The sequence below is a fragment of the Saccostrea echinata genome, unplaced genomic scaffold, assembly GCF_033153115.1.
Source record: "Saccostrea echinata isolate AGI-Se365-2 ecotype Australia unplaced genomic scaffold, CSIRO_AGI_Sech_v1 ptg000036l, whole genome shotgun sequence".
NCBI lineage: Eukaryota > Metazoa > Mollusca > Bivalvia > Ostreida > Ostreidae > Saccostrea > Saccostrea echinata.
In genome coordinates this window covers 3,167,608-3,184,806 of record NW_026889785.1, presented here as the reverse complement: position 1 = coordinate 3,184,806, position 17,199 = coordinate 3,167,608, and the positions used below count along the sequence as shown (strand labels likewise).

Below are 17,199 nucleotides of genomic sequence, written 5' to 3'. Positions count from 1 at the left end.
GTAAATGTGAACAGCTACGAAATTGAACACATTTTAATAATGCACAAGGTAAAGTCATAATTCCATCAAACAGAATGAAAATATCAAAGGCCATGAACTAAAAAATGTCAATGTAATGAAAACTTCAGCAAATATGAAGCATATCATTAAGCATGAAAAACTGTTACCACTTCAAGAAAACTCTACTTCCCTTAATTTTACAACTTAGTGTGTAAATTATAGAAATAGTACAAAAAAGGAATCACAGTGTAACATGGAATGCAAAATGGAGGAATGATTGTCCTAGATTTTCTACTGTATCAAAATAAAAAAAAAAAAAAAACTCTTGATAATGTAAACCATACAAGAAACCGAGAAGAGTTACTTCCCGTAGCAAAATATGTTGCAAACTATGCTGCTATTCTAGGATAACTTTAACCAGGTTGCCCCCTATTAATTTTCTTGACAAAAATACACATTTTGTAGATAATCAAAAGCAAGTGATTGATATACATCACACAATGCATTGCCTGGCATATATTTGGAAATGACAAGTTGAATTACTATGATGTTTACAACAGAACTTGTTTTAAGCAGGATTTCTAAACAAACATACAAATTTCAGAAAATAAATTTGAAATAGACTCGCAAAACACATTGGAAAAGCAAGTGGAATTAATACTACTTATTTGAAATACAGTGTTTTTCCCGTTTGCTGACACATAGATCGCACAACATGAGTTACCAATGGCACAAACTTGTAAACAGTCAATTAAAAACAGGATCAAATACCCATGGAAATCTTTCATTTACTTCCATGGGTATTTGCTCCTGTTGCGTGCAGCTCTGAATGGGAGTTTTCTTCTTGGTGTGGATTTAGGATTGAGAAGTTTCTTTGGTGTTGTCTGTTCATCAGGACCTGGAGAAACTTGAGTTTCATTGTCCATCACCTCAACAAAAAGTGAAGTGGAAGAGCCTGATCGAGGTAAACTGGTGGAGGTGGAGGCTGGCACAGAAAGCGTGGAATGTGCAGGTGAAGTGGTAGATGTAGTTGAGCCTGAGCTGGACTTACACTTCCGTACAAGATCAGCTACGATCATAATAATAACTAGAGCAGAGCTCGTTGCAAAGCAACGAGTAGGTCTTCCGCTGGAGCTGCGAACAGGAAGAAGTGACCTTGAGTCAAGGTCATGCCACATTCTAAGGTTATAAGCAATCTTGTAAGGGGTATCAACTTGCAATGTCTCACCAGTAGAAAGACAGTTAAGGAATGTTGTTTCTCCGTTGATGACCTTGAACTCGTTCAAATGACCTTGCATCAAACCATGACACACTATGGTTATAAGCAAACCCCATCTATGTGTTACCGACTCGCAAGTTAACACATGTTCTTTCAGAACCGTAGGAACCGAGGGAGGGGGGGGGGGCGTGCCCCCCAATAATTTTGCCGATATATAGATTACTATAGTAGACATAGATACTATAGCTTGTGCCACCTCAATAAAAACGTCTGATAACCTTCTTATTTTTTTTTTGCTTGTCAAGGAATTTTTGGTAGTTGGTGACCTTTTTTTTGCTTGTCAGGAAATTTATGGTAGTAGTGCCCCCTCAACTGTCAACTGAAAATGTATGGCTGTGCCCCCCCCCCCAAACCCCCCCCCCCCCTGATTTTGCTTCCTATGGGCCTGATCAAGGCAATGATACACTCTGTATGATATCAGCGATACCCTTTTGTGTGTTTCGGAATTGACAAGTTCACAGTTTGCATTTATTGCATGATAGTGAGGGAGACATGAAGATTTCTTCGCCCATAAAAAATCATATTCCCCGAGGGCAACATGAAGATTTCTTCGCCCATGAAAAATCATACTCCCCGAAGGCAACGCCCGAGAGAAATATGATTTTTCATTTGCGAAGAAATCTTTATGTCTCCCTCACTATTATGCAATAAATTGTTTATAATACCGAATTAACCAAAATGCAGGAATTACAAAGGAGATCCAATGAATAAAGCAAACATGCATTTGATGAGAACGATATGAAAGAGATGTAAGTTACAGGTACACCAATAGCCTCGTTTCATTAAAAAAAAATTCCTACGTGACAAGTTTGTGTGATCACACCAGTAACATTCAAACACCATTACATTTTTACACATTTAAATCGACACAATCAATCAACGATAATATGTTGACGGTACGACCGTTGGGCGAGTGCATTGTTCACTTAATTTTAAGATCCGCCTCTTCAAACAGCACGAGACATTTGGAACGTCTAGACTGTGACGTCTCATGACGTATGTTAGCTGTATTTCCATAAACGAATTTTGAAAAGTGCAAACATTTTAACAAAGAACGTTTAATCTACTATCTGTATGCAATTCCATTAATTAAGGTGATTTTTGGGGATGAATTTTTAGTTGTTGTTACCGCGCGAACGAAGTTAGCAGCGTCGCTATAAACAATCTAACTCCTCACTCGTTTAATTGTGACGTCACAATCGTGAAACTCGACGTTTTGTTGCAGGGCAAACATGATGGACACGTGACTTTCTCGGCCAATCAAATTCTATTTTACTAGTGATTTTTCACTTGTAAGCTAGTTTTCACAGAGGTATAATAAACGTTTTTTTAGACCATACATCGAAATAAATTATCATAATTTCTATAGTCGTAATTTATTAGGTTCAACTCACTGCTTTAAAGGATCATTGTAAATGTTTTATGCCCGATTTGGATACTGAACAACGTGTGATTTTTGAAACACTGATGCCCCCATATGGCATCTTATGGCAAAAGTTAAAAGTTTCTCAAATGCAAGTCAAACTCCATGGTCAAGATCAAAAGATAAAAAAAAATGTTATTACCCAAATAAAGGTCTTGAACAAAGAATATACTGTGAAATATATACTAGTATGAAAGCCACAGCAGCAACAGTTTAAAAGTTATGGCCAAGGTTAATTTCTTTAAAAGGTCAAACTCCAAGGTCAAGGGATCATAATTGTTTGTACCTGAGGGAAGGTCTTAATTGTTACAAGGAATACACATGTGGTATTAAAAAAGCCTTAGCACCAACTGTTCAAAAGTTAAAACCAAGGTTAAAGTTTTTCAAAAGTAGGACATACTCAAAGGACAAGGTAAAATGGTCAAAATTAAAGGAATACAATGACAGGCCTTGTCACAAGAAAATTACCTATGTAATATAAAAGCCCTAGTCTAGTCATTCAAAAGTTATTGTCAAGGCTAAAGTTGTTTAAAAGTTGGTCAAACTCCAAGGTCAAGGTCAAATGGTCAAACTTATTTATAACCAAGGAGGAGACTTATCACAAGGGATACAGATGTGAAGTATAAAAGCCATAGCACCAACTGTTCAAAAGTTTTGGCCAAGGTTATAGTTTGGTAAAATTTTGCGAAAGAGGATCAAACTCCAAGTTCAAGGTCAAGAGGTCAAATATGTTACTAGGAATACACATAAGAAATATGAAAGCAGTAGTTCCAACCAATCAAATTTTATGGGCATAGTTAAAGTTTTTGCGGACAAAGAGGCTAACACAGTCTAACAGACAAATAGACAGGTGGACAGGACAAAAACTGTACGCCCCCCGGATCTTCGATTACAGTAGCATAATAAAATGTCGGCGTCTTTGGGTTTTCGCATTGGCCTTAAATCTGAAAATCCAAAGGATTACAAGGTGCATTACGATACGCTTTCACATCATGTTCTATAACCCAGAGCATATTGTCTGCATTGATAAATATTTAATTCAGTATTTAATTAGCTATGCATAATTATCTATGTTGTTTTAAAAAGGAAATATAAAAAAAAAAACTAGATGCGATCTCGTTGCGAGCAACGAGTGGGTCTTCCGTCCGATTTTTGATCAGATGAGATATGAATTTGACTGAGATTTTCGTTCATAAATATATAAATAGTGAAAACGTACAATTTGCTTCAGTTATGTTTAACAAAATTTTGATCATTATGGCACCAGAAAACGCAATATTTGATGAAGATTTTAAAATATTTATAGCAGCAGATCGTGAAGATGAACATTACTGTAAAAGGGTTATAGATGAAAGACGTTTAGCCCCTCTGAGCCCCGAATTCGAGGGGTCTTGATATCACATGAAAGGTCTTGTAATTCTGAAGACTTTTTGTTCAACAACTATTCAGTTTTCGAGATATGCAGACTTGAAATATTTAGGGGCCATCCCTTTAAGTCCTTATAGGGGCTGTTTAGGGAAAATTAAAGGGATGCACATTGTTGAGATCATCATTCTAAACAACTTTTTTTCAATATTGCTTTTCAAAATGTTTCCCCTTTTCGAGATATAAAGCTTCAAAGATTAAGCATTCTGGCCCCTTATGGCCCCTAATTACGTAATATTTGAAGAAAATTTTAAGATATATAGTTGCAGATTGTGAAGATGAACATTTTTGCTTCAATATTTAATATCAAAATATTTAACGTTAAGGAGTTATAGATGAAAGACTTTTGGCCCCTCTGAGCCCCTAATTTGAGGGGTAAGCCCCTTTTTCTTGATATCACTTGAAAGGTTTTGTAATTCTGAAGACTTTTTGTTCAACAACTATTCAGAAGTTTCGTTTCGTTTTCGAGATATGTAGACTTGAAATATTTAGGGGCCGTCCCTTTAAGTCCTTATAGGGGCTGATTAGGAAAAATTCAAAGGATGCACATTGTTCAGATCATCATACTAAACAACTTTTGTTCAATATTGCTTTTCAAAATGTTTCACCTTTCGAGATATAAAGCTTCAAAGATTAAGCATTCTGGCCCCTTATGGCCCCTAATTACGTAATATTTGGAGAAAATTTTAAGATAGAAAGTTGCAGATTGTGAAGATGAACATTTTTGCTTCAATAATTAATATCAAAATATTTAACGTTAAGGAGTTATAGATGAAAGACTTTTGGCCCCTCTGAGCCCCTAATTTGAGGGGTAAGCCCCTTTTTCTTGATATCACTTGAAAGGTTTTGTAATTCTGAAGACTTTTTGTTCAACAACTATTCAGAAGTTTCGTTTCGTTTTCGAGATATGTAGACTTGAAATATTTAGGGGCCGTCCCTTTAAGTCCTTATAGGGGCTGTTTAGGAAAAATTCAAAGGATGCACATTGTTCAGATCATCATTCTAAGCAACTTTTGTTCAATATTACTTTTCAAAATGTTTCCCCTTTTCGAGATATAAAGCTTCAAAGATTAAGCATTCTGGCCCCTTCTGGCCCTTATTTATGTAACATATGACGTAAAAATCATAATATATAGTTGTAGTTCGTTAAGATAAATAATTTTGCTTCAGTAATGTATACAAAAATATTGCTTGTTTAAGAGTTATCGATTAAAGACTTTCAGCCCCTATTGGCCCCTAATATGATGAGTCAGCCCTTTTTTCTTGATATCATGTTACAGATCTTTTTATTCTGCACAAATATTGTTCAACATGTTTTAACAAAATAATTATACTTTAAAAGATATGATATAAAATGTCTCAAAAATTCACTCATGATTCGTGTCCTAAATTTTGACCCCTACCGAGCTTCCATACTAGGCACTTCCGGAAAATATCTTAACCCAGGTGCAATATGGCAACATGTCCTCTATCATCACTGAAAATTTCAGCGCTCTAGCTTAAGCCGTTTTTGAGTTCCATCGCAGACAAGGAGGTGCTCTGAATTTTAATAAAAGGGCGATAACTCTCGACCGGAAGTAAATATCCCTTAACGGACTTGCCGGAATTAACTTCAGATGTCAACGCATCTACCATGAAAATTTGAATGAAATTGAACAAGCCATCTCCGAGAAATCGTCTGCACAAAATTTGTAAGAAGAAAAAAGAATAAAAATAATAATAATAAAGGTGAAAAAGAAACCGAAGAATAATAGAAGGGTCTTCCGCTGAAGACGGAAGACCCTAATAATAATAACTAGATGCGATCTCGTTGCGAGCAACGAGTGGGTCTTCCGTCCGATTTTTGATGAGATGAGATACGAATTTCACTGAGACTTTCGTTCATAAATATATAAATAGTGAAAATGTACAATTTGCTTCAGTTATGTTTTACAAAATTTTGATCATTATGGCACCTAAAAACGCGGAGTTTGATGAAGATTTTAAAATATTTATAGTAGCAGATCGTGAAGATGAACATTACTGTAAAAGGGTTATAGATAAAAGACTTTTGGCCCCTCTGAGTCCCTAATTCGAGGGGTCAGCCCCTTTTTCTTGATATCACATGAAAGGTCTTGTATTTCTGAAGACTTTTTGTTCAACAACTATTCACAAGTATCATTTCGTTTTCGAGATATGTAGACTTGAAATATCTAGGGGCCGTCCCTTTAAGTCCTTATAGGGGCTGTTTAGGAAAAATTAAAAGGATGCACATTGTTGTGAACATCATTCTAAACAACTTTTGTTCAATATTGCTTTTCAAAATGTTTCCCCTTTTCGAGATATAAAGCTTCAAAGATTAAGCATTCTGGCCCCTTATGGCCCCTAATTACGTAATATTTGAAGAAAATTTTAAGATATGTAGTTGCAGATTGTGAAGATGAACATTTTTGCTTCAATATTTAATATCAAAATGTTTAACGTTAAGGAGTTATAGATGAAAGACTTTTGGCCCCTCTGAGCCCCTAATTTGAGGGGTCAGCCCCTTTTTCTTGACATCACATGAAAAGACTTGTAATACTGAAGACTTTTTGTTCAACAATTATTCAGAAGTTTCGTTTCGTTTTCGAGATATGTAGACTTGAAATATTTAGGGGCCGTCCCTTTAAGTCCTTATAGGAGCTGCTTAGGAAAAATTCAAAGGATGCACATTGTTCAGATTATCATTCTAAACAACTTTTGTTCAATATTGCTTTTCAAAATATTTCCCCTTTTCGAGATATAAAGTGTCAAAGATTAAGCATTCTGGCCCCTTATGGCCCCTAATTACGTAATATTTGAATAAAATTTTAAGATATATAGTTGCAGATTGTAAAGATGAACATTTTTGCTTCAATAATTAATATCAAAATATTTAACGTTAAGGAGTTATAGATGAAAGACTTCTGGCCCCTCTGAGCCCCTAATTTGAGGGGTCAGCCCCTTTTTCTTGACATCACATGAAAGGTCTTGTAATTCTGAAGAGTTTTTGTTCAACAACTATTCAGAAGTTTCGTTTCGTTTTCGAGATATGTAGACTTGAAATATTTAGGGGCCGTCCCTTTAAGTCCTTATAAGGGCTGTTTAGGAAAAATTCAAAGGATGCACATTGTTCAGATTATCATTCTAAACAACTTTTGTTCAATATTGCTTTTCAAAATGTTTCCCCTTTTCAAGATATAAAGCGTCAAAGATTAAGCATTCTGGCCCCTTGTGGCCCTTATTTATGTAACATATGACGTAAAAATCATAATATATAGTTGTAGTTTGTTAAGATAAATATTTTTGCTTCAGTAATGTATACAAAAATATTGCTTGTTTAAGAGTTATCGATTAAAGACTTTCGGCCCCTATCGGCCCCTAATGTGATGAGTCAGCCCTTTTTTCTTGATATCATGTTACAGATCTTTTTATTCTGCACAAATATTGTTCAATATGTTTTAACAAAAAAATTATACTTTAAAAGATATGATACAAAATGTCTCAAAAATTCACTCATGATTCGTGTCCTAAATTTCGACCCCTACCGAGCTTCCATACTAGGCACTTCCGGAAAATATCTAAACCCAGGTGCAAAATGGCAACATGTCCTCTATCATCACTGAAAATTTCAGCGCTATATCTTAAGCCGTTTTTGAGTTCCATCGCAGACAAGGAGGTCCTCTAAATTTTGATAAAAGGGCGATAACTTCCGACCGGAAGTAAATATCCCTTAACGGAATTGCCGGAATTAACTTCAGATATCAACGCATCTACCATGAAAATTTGAATAAAATCGAACGAGCCATCTCCGAGAAATCGTCTGCACAAATTTTGTAAGAAGAAAAAAGAATAAAAATAATAATAATAACTAGAGCAAAGCTCGTTGCAAAGCAACGAGTAGGTCTTCCGTCCGATTTTCAGAAGCACCGCTTGTAAGATGGATAAATGAAAGTAAAGTATTCGTTAAAAAGAAGGCCTCCAGACCAAAAATTATGTTGATCTGTATTTAGTTTTTTTATGATTTTTATGCTGATTTTCGTTAAATAAAGCAAATCAAGACTACTTCCGGTTTGACCGGAAGTGACCCCAATCGAAAGAAAATTGGGTCAAAAGTCTTGGTTGAATTCAGTCATTTGATTTTATGTTGATATCTGCAGAAATACGTCATTTATAGTTACTTCCGGTTTGGCCGGAAGTTGACAAAAGAGACGATAATCAACAGGAAATACAATCAGACGTCCTTTGTGACATGCATAATTCAATTCAATACAGTGCTGCTATCCTGTAAGTTGACAATCCTATCCTATCCTATCGTGAATCCTGCATCCACAATCCTATCCTGTGATTTCAGTCTAATCCTATCCTGCTGCTCTCAGTTTTTTTTAATATTAAAGAGTTAATTTGACAAAACGAAAAAAAAAAAATAAAATGACCATCAAATAAAAATCAATTATAGTTATGTAATTAATTTTAATGGAGAAAAAATAATCGAGATCGACATCCATTAATTTCCGACACCTCTCACGAATTAATTTGCGAGTAACCAGTTAAAATGTAAACAAAAGGATTGAAATAAAATGTAGGCAAGTATTGATCTAGCAAACATGTGAAGAAATTGGAACTTCGGAAGAATTCAAGAAAAAAATATAGTTAAACTTTATTTGTGTTTAATTTTACATACTAACAATGATCGGGAGACGTCAAGGTATTTATGATTTCTTTTTGAATTTGTTCTCTATGAAAATTAAATGGAGTTAAAATTAGAGAGAGAAAAAGGGGGAAACAATAAAGATTGCAGATACTTTTCTAATGTTATGATAAAGTAGACAAAAGGAACAAAATTTAAACTCTTTACAAGAATCAGACCATGAATACCAAATCTTTCATGCAGGGTAGGTACACTGAATTATAACCGTACCCATTGAAGAAACAAATTCTCTATCATGTCTACACATACTAAATAATGACAAAAGTAGGATATGTTTGATGTTTTAACAAGTGTATGTTTCATCTGTTCATGTAAAATTTATGCAAAACTTTATTTTCCCCTTAAGTGGGCATCATGAAAATAACGTATAGATCTAACTGCACCTATATCAGCTGTATATTAGATTTTACTTTTGACGTAAATCTAAATAAGAACTTCAAGATATGACAAGACCATAAACCGAGAACAGACAAGACAAAATTTAGATCTAGAAAATGTTCACTTTCATTTATGAAATAAGTTAAAATTGTCTTATTATATTCAATTTTAAATAGATGATAAAAATTTGTTTTATATTTATTATTAAAGTTATTCTTGTTTGAAATGTACAGTTCACCATTTGTTTGTATGTGAATATTTTACAAACATGCAACATTTTCATCATTTTTGCTAAATAAAAATCAAGATATTCAAAATGTTAAAATTTCATATTTCGCTTCAGTTTGTTCTCAATACGTTCTATTTCCATTAGTGAACTCTTCAGAATTAGAGGAGCATTTGGTCGTCTGACAGGGACAGCATGGCGTTGCGGATAATACAAAACATGCCAATCTCAATCCAATTTTTAATGTAAAATGTATTTGTCATTCCAATTAAAGAATGGAAGAACTAAAAGACATGTGTAAGAGAGCGAGAACCCTAAATTTATCATCCATTAATATAAAATACGACATTTCCGAGGCATGTATATTGTATTTAGATGTACCATACATATATAGATACACATTATCAACAATAGATATAAATTGATATCGTTGTCATTACTACTCTTGATGTATATAAAGTTCACAACAATAAAATATTTCATTTGCATTTTCTTAGGATTTGTTCATCGACATTCAACATACTGTTTACATGTTTACGTTACGTTTGTCCCTGAAATCCCGCGAGATTTGTACTTTTACCGACTCTTTCACAAAAGAGCGCACTAAGAAGTATAACTCTTCCATAGTGGAAATAGAACGTATTTATGGTCAGTTCAGTGCTGTACAAGTGTATCTTAATTAAAAAAAAAATTTATGTGTGAGAATTTAATCAATTTACGTTCAACAGAAAACATTTTCCTAAATCTTCATAGTCAGACAGGTTGACAGCAATAATTATTGTAGTCAGCTCACACATATTCCTTAGATCTTATAAAACATGCATAAGAGTCCACAGTTGTTACAGTATTTATAATCCAAATTTAAGTAAATCTTGTTTTTGACCTTGACATTTGATCTTGAATGTTATTCAGTGTCTAGATGAGGAATAAAAATAATTGACCAAGTTCACAATATTTATTCAGGGTAATTCCTTTTTTCAGTGAATATAAATATAATTATATATATTGAACCAAATACATGTTATCTACAATTTATATTTACAATGTATAACAACTGAATGTTCATTATCATGAGACAAATTCATTAAAAGTGTCCATGTAAAGTATACATGTATTTCAATGCCAAGCTCAAAGATACATGTACATGTAGTTTGTTTAAATTGAAGTTTATTAATGTCTTATTACAATTTTATAATGTTTTACATGCATATTATTTGGTCTGCTTGTCCATCGCTCAAATTGAATTTCAAATGTCAAAGTAGTTGTCAGAGAGATGGTCATAAAGTAACCGAACAGTTTCACAAATGTCATCAATGCACAGAAAACAAATACATCACATACTGATCTCCTTAATAAAGAACACCTTCATTTCAGACTCTAGGGGACTCTTGGACACTGGTTTGAAAATCTTTCATTATTTATTCCAGCAGCAGATGAGATGAAGTGCAATTTGTACAGCTGCAAATTTGCAGGATTGTCCTGAAGAAAAAAACACACACCATTATATGCATGTAGATTGTAAATTTTGTCATATACATTATACATTAAAACTGTATTTGATTGTGATTATCTTTCTCATTTCATGTACAATTGTCTTAATTTCACCTTTTTCTCTCCCAGAATAATGCATTAATTTTAAAGAAATCAAGCAAAATCAAATCTTATACTGCAACTTCATAGTCATAACTCATATCTTAATTAAACAATCATAATTTACATAATTTACTTGCAGATTATAATTCATTTCATCTCGTCGACTTCCTAACTAGTATGAGTACATGTTTGGATGTTTTTTCTCTCTATTTTCTGCTTGTATTAATCTATTTAATATGTTGTTTGTTAATTTCTTTTCATTTTTTGCTCGAAATTTGAATATAAAAAAAATGAAAATACATATAACATGACCATGATGACCAGAACAATTATATGTATAAATTAATTTCAGTTTTACTGTCAACATTTTAAAAAGAAGAAAATCACTTATTCATAAAATCTGCAGACACTTCATCTCAACTTAGATAAAGATTTTTATGTATTTTAATGATACATGCATAAACACAAAAAATAATCTAATCATACCTACTAAATGTAAAATCCTTTATATTGTGATGACTGATGAGGGCAGGCAAAATTGGGTACCATTCTCTAGAATGAAGAAGAATAATAAATGATTAATTTATGTTTCATGTTTTATGTTTAACTCACAATAGGTCATACATACAATGTACATGCAAGTGCTGAGTGAGCTAATTATACACAGTCAGGTCCAGTACAATCAGTACATTTAGCTACGTAGCTAAAATTACCTACCGTAGCTTTATTTACCTATCTCAGGTAGCTTTATTTAGCTATTTCAAAGCAACTTTTCACAATTTTGCTTTTTATTTTAAAAAGACAAAAAGTCGCAAGAAAATGTTTACTAATATTTATTCTAGGTATCATTTAAAAAGCAATCTAAAGCAGAGATAGTTTTTACATTGCTGCGCTTCACGGCTTGATCACTTTTAAGGAAAATATGTATTCCAATTGTTTGAGTAACTGTACAAATCCTTGTGCGCAATGAGATGTGGATAAGTATGGTTACTTCACATTGTGCTCATGTTAACCAAAACTGGTTTTCTTTGTTATTACACTCAAGAAGTAACTGTTATGTCACAAATTAACTGTTGTATATAGCCCAAAACTTCTAGAACCTTGATTGCAATTGCGCAAAAAAAAGACACATCTCCAAGAGTGATTTTTTCATGAATTGTTTTCAGATGAGTTCAAAGTTGAAAATTATCACTGTGTATATTACGATAGAATAAAATTTTAATAGTTCAAGTCATTAAAACATTGCTTAAAGGGAGAGATTTGTATAAACATGCACACATTTACAGTGTGTAGTATACTTACATGGTCTTGCACCAAACAACTGCGCTTATGATCTGTTATAGTCCGCCGCTGACGATTCAAGTGGAATTATCCAGACAAACAGAGCACATTTAACAGAGAAAAATGTTATTGAACTGTAACACAAGTAGGAATAGAGTTAATCATCCAAACATGCTGAAGAAATACGATCTTTTGATGTCCGATCGCTTCTTTATTTACATGCGAAACTTCTTCCGGTGATCGTTCACGGTTAGATCGTACGCCATATTACTCGAAGGTAATAGAATAAATGTGTGTTAAGAAAAAAAAAATGTTTATTTTCTTTTGTGATTTTATAAATATTTCTTTTGTAAACGTTCTATGTCTTTTTGCGTTTCTGTAATTTATTTTGAAATATGAATTAACTTTTACTCCAATCTGAAGGTTGTAGGATACAGGATAGGATAGGATAGGATTGGATTAACTACTATATGTTTCTATCGTGAATTCTCGATCCTGAATCCTATCCAATCCCATCCCATGTCAACTTGTGGGATAGCAGCACTGTACCAATATCTGTGAAAATAAGCTATTTTCTACTACTTCCTGTTTGGCCGGAAGTGACGTCATTCGATGCATTTTGATGATCTCGCAAGCTGCTACTTGTCATGTTGAACAACTTTGCTTCTTTGAAGTATTTCAAATTCTAAATACTTTTTGAGATATCAGGAAAAATATTTTGGCCCCTTTAGATTCCTTATTTTAGGGGCCAGCCCTTTTTTCGAGATATCATTTAAAAGATCTTATAATTCTGCACAAGTTTTGTTATATATGTTTTAACAAAATATTTCCAAGTAAAAAGATATCGTACAGAAAGTGCTCGAAATTTTGAAATATTCGATACGACTTTTTTCAGACCATAGCGAGCGTCGACGTGTGGCACTTCCGGTGAAAGTTAACTACGTATCACAGATCTAAATATATTGCTCTGTCTTCCCTAAAAGTTTCACGTTCCTGTGATGAGTGGTTTCTTAGAAAACCTGCGGACAAACTGACCCTCCAAAAATCACTAAATCGCAAAAATCTTCGGACCGGAAGTGACGACATCAAAATAAAAAAAATATGTATCAAGATTTTTTAATGTTCTATCAAACCTGAAAGTTTCATGAAAATCGAGCGAACCGTTTTCGAGAAATTGCGTGCACAAAATCGGTAAGAAAAAAAATAATAAGAAAAACAGTGGAAAAGAAACCGAAGAATAACAAGAAGGTCTTCCGCTGAAGACGGAAGACCTTAATAATAATAAAGGTAAAAAAGAAACCGAAGAATAATAGAAGGGTCTTCCGCTGAAGACGGAAGACCCTAATAATAAAGGTAAAAAAGAAACCTAAGAATAATAGAAGGGTCTTCCGCTGAAGACGTAAGACCCTAAATATTTGTTTTATATTTTTCGATGTAGAGATATACAGAAAATGTTTTCCAATTTTAAGTCCTATCGCAATGCACATTTAAAAAAAAGTGTGTGTTGGAGGGGGGGGGGGGTCATTACATTTTTGCTGGGATTCGCCTATGTATGACCGTAGAGAAACAAAGAGTGGGGAGGGTGCAAGCAGCAACTAAATCAAAATTTACATATTAAAACTACAACAAAAGACTATTTTCAAAAGGTCTGCCCCCCCCCCCCCCAATCCGTACAACGGACCTGTGAGAAAAATACTGATCCTACATTCAGAGTCCCAGGGCACCAGGAAAGAGTGGCAAAAAGAGAATATCGGTTTATTTCAGTCTATAAGTCGAATCAAAATATCTTTTCCTCAAGAGTCTTCTTTCTTTGAGTTCTTCCCAGTGATCGTGTGATTTATTTCATTTAATTTACGTTCTGTACTGGACTTGGAAAATGAGGACATCTTTAGGTTCCTGAGCTGGCCTTGAAGCCCGCAGAACAGATTTTCTGCTTTATGATAAATTCAAGTGATATGTAATACGGTATTAATTTTGTGTTGATTTTATTAATGTTAATTTCATCAAGAAATATGAAAAATTAATGTTTTAACTATACATAGTGAGGCATTTTTTGTGTGGAACGATTATTTTGGGGGTTTTCACGATTTTTTCATATGGTACACATGATGAGTAAGTGCAATAAATATAATTTGTGGAAAAAATGTCCAACAAGCCCCGGGGTTGAATATCGGGGGGGGGGGGGGGGGGGGGGGTCTGTCCACAAGTACCTGTTGTCAAGCCCGTAGAAAACAATTTCAGTTTTTTTGGGAAGGGGGGGGGGCAAATAGAAATTTCCACAGGTACTTGTACTCGATTTTTTCCTATGGTACACATGATGAATAAGTGTAATAAATATAATTTGTGGAAAAAAATGTCCAAGAAACATTGGGGTTGAATTTGGGGGGGGGGGGATCCTGTCCACAAGTACCTGTGGAAATTTCTTGATACATAAACAGAATTTAAAAGCATGTATTAGACATCTTTTGAAGGGGAGAGGGCACGACCGTAATTAAAAGTTATATAGAGACTAGGAAGGAATGAACTGTCATTAAATTTTGGTTAAGAACTATTACCTAAACTCTTCACTTTCACATTTTCAATTACAGATTCTTGTTTTTAAAAATCTATACATGTACATTTATATGTATCTATTAGATGCATAAATTATGTTATTAATCATTTTATCTTAAAGGAAAAGTAAAAATCTCAATCAAACTTGTTCCGCATATTATGCTCTCTGATTCATTACTCAACAGATGCTTCATTTACATGTAAGAAGGGAAGACTGCAGACTGCAGGTGTGATAAATTCACAGCATGCAGCTCCAGCCTTAATTCCAACTTTGTTCCAAAATATTATTATTCAACGCGAAAAATTAGAATTAGCCGATAGAATATTTTGAATCACTTCGAAAATTCTGCCGTAACACCAGACTGAGTTCACAATATCGAGTGATTTTGATTGACAGGTGTAGCGCCGTTGTGCATGGATTTCGTGTAACTATACATGTACTGCAGATTGTGGTTGAAAATAATAAACAAACAGATCTAAAGAAAAGATATTGTATACTGTACATATATTTGTTAAGAACCAGTTCATTCATGAAACGAATTTAGTCGTATTATGTGGGCCCATGTTAGATTTGACAGGTTGATTTACTGGTAGAAATTCAATGGACCACAGTCATTTAAGGTATTCCGAATCACCCCGCACATCGCGACTCTCGGTAATTTACCTTACCGCTGTACCTCGCACGACACATGCACAGGTGTGACAACCAAACAGTCATTATTAGTAAGGTCTATACTTATTGCATACAACAAATAAAGAGGTAAACATAATGCGTTAACTAAAAGAATTAATTATTTTAATTCATTAACTTCCTATCCTTTTCGATGAAAATGCCCGTGTAGAAACGTATTTCTCATCGATGTCGTGGCGTTGTTGGTGGATGAAACATGGCATATAAGGTATCGATAGAACGGCAATTTTATAAGCTTTTGTGAGTATTATTTGTTTTTTATAACACCTCAAAAATATACTAGTTATGGCCGCATTTGTAGCCCCCTACAGTTTCGAACCACGTGTGTACATGCCCCTAGCCAAATAAATTGCACACGCTACATGTATACTTGTTATATGTCAGATTATTTTTTTTTTTATAACATTGTTTTTCTTAAATGCAAAAGGTATGAAAGTAATGATTTGACAAAGCAAGAGTTATAATAAGACTATCCAGGGTCCCGGTATACACTTGATCAGTGTTGATCAATGTTCATATGTACGAGTACACGTATGCAAATAATTCGATAGCTTTTGAAGATTTCAACATAAATTTTTGTAACACACATACTTGCAATAACCACTTTATATACAAAACAAAATTTCATTCTCTTATATGGTAATATGGACGTCGTAATAGATCTGACTGAATGCTTGACATGCCTGTTTCAAAAACGTTTCCTAAGCTATCTTAAGATATGCCTAAGTTATAACGTTAGAAGTTCCTAAGATTTATCACAGCTGTATCGCGAAACAATCTTATCTAAAAAAAAAAAAATATAAGTCATTTCTTAAGTTGTGCCTTTAAGGACTAATAAAATAACATTCCCGCTCTATATACAACTCTCAGTATGGTATATATTTTTAGATTCAAAAAGGAAGGGTGCGAGGATTGGGGATTAATTGCCCCCACTTTTAAAGGATTTGGACACAAGTATGCTTAACTTTGCGAAGTGTGTTGCTAGATCTAAGCATTCACAGACACACCCTTTCAAGCCATCTTCCCTTCCGAGCACACGATATTTGTATTTTAATTTTTAAACATTGTTCTAGGTGTTATACATTTACTTTATTTTGTTCTTATAAGGTATCTACATGTAAATAAAATTTTAAAATGAATGCTTCGTAGCGAACACATGCGAGTTTATATTTTTCAAACAATCTTTGCCAATTACTACACTGCATGTACACGTTAGTTGTTTGTGCGGTGTAGAGCAACAATGTATTTCAACATCGAGGTGCCCGCGGCTCTCTGTGGCCACGTGTATGTAAACGAGGACTGGACTACAACACTTAAAGACACAAAGCGGCAGAGATGGATGAAACTGTTTGCTATATTACAAAGACTTGAATTATAGTACATGTATATTTGAAGGAATTTTTATTTATGTTAATGTTTATTTAATTCTATACATAATAAATGGACATTCACAAGAGTGATGGTAAAAATAATATGTGCGTAGCATGCGTAGTAATTACAATTATTTACCGAAGCCCCCATTCAATTACAATTGCAGATGAATTAAAATACAACAACACGGGATAGAGCAATACTTTTTTTAAATGTATTGTTGCGTGAACAGACAAAAACAGCGATTAAAATTCAAAATGATTTTTATGCA

The 17,199-nt window shown here is 33.8% G+C and overlaps 1 long non-coding RNA gene across 1 annotated transcript; it reads right to left on the bottom strand.

The window, feature by feature from the left end:
* Window positions 1–10,483: 10,483 nt before the first annotated feature.
* Window positions 10,484–12,472, bottom strand: LOC133200038 (uncharacterized). The gene is made up of 3 exons (XR_009722871.1): window positions 12,335–12,472; window positions 11,519–11,584; window positions 10,484–10,918 (listed from the first exon to the last, which is right to left on the bottom strand). It is a non-coding gene; the product is annotated as an uncharacterized LOC133200038 (long non-coding RNA).
* Between the last annotated feature and the right edge of the window lie 4,727 nt (window positions 12,473–17,199).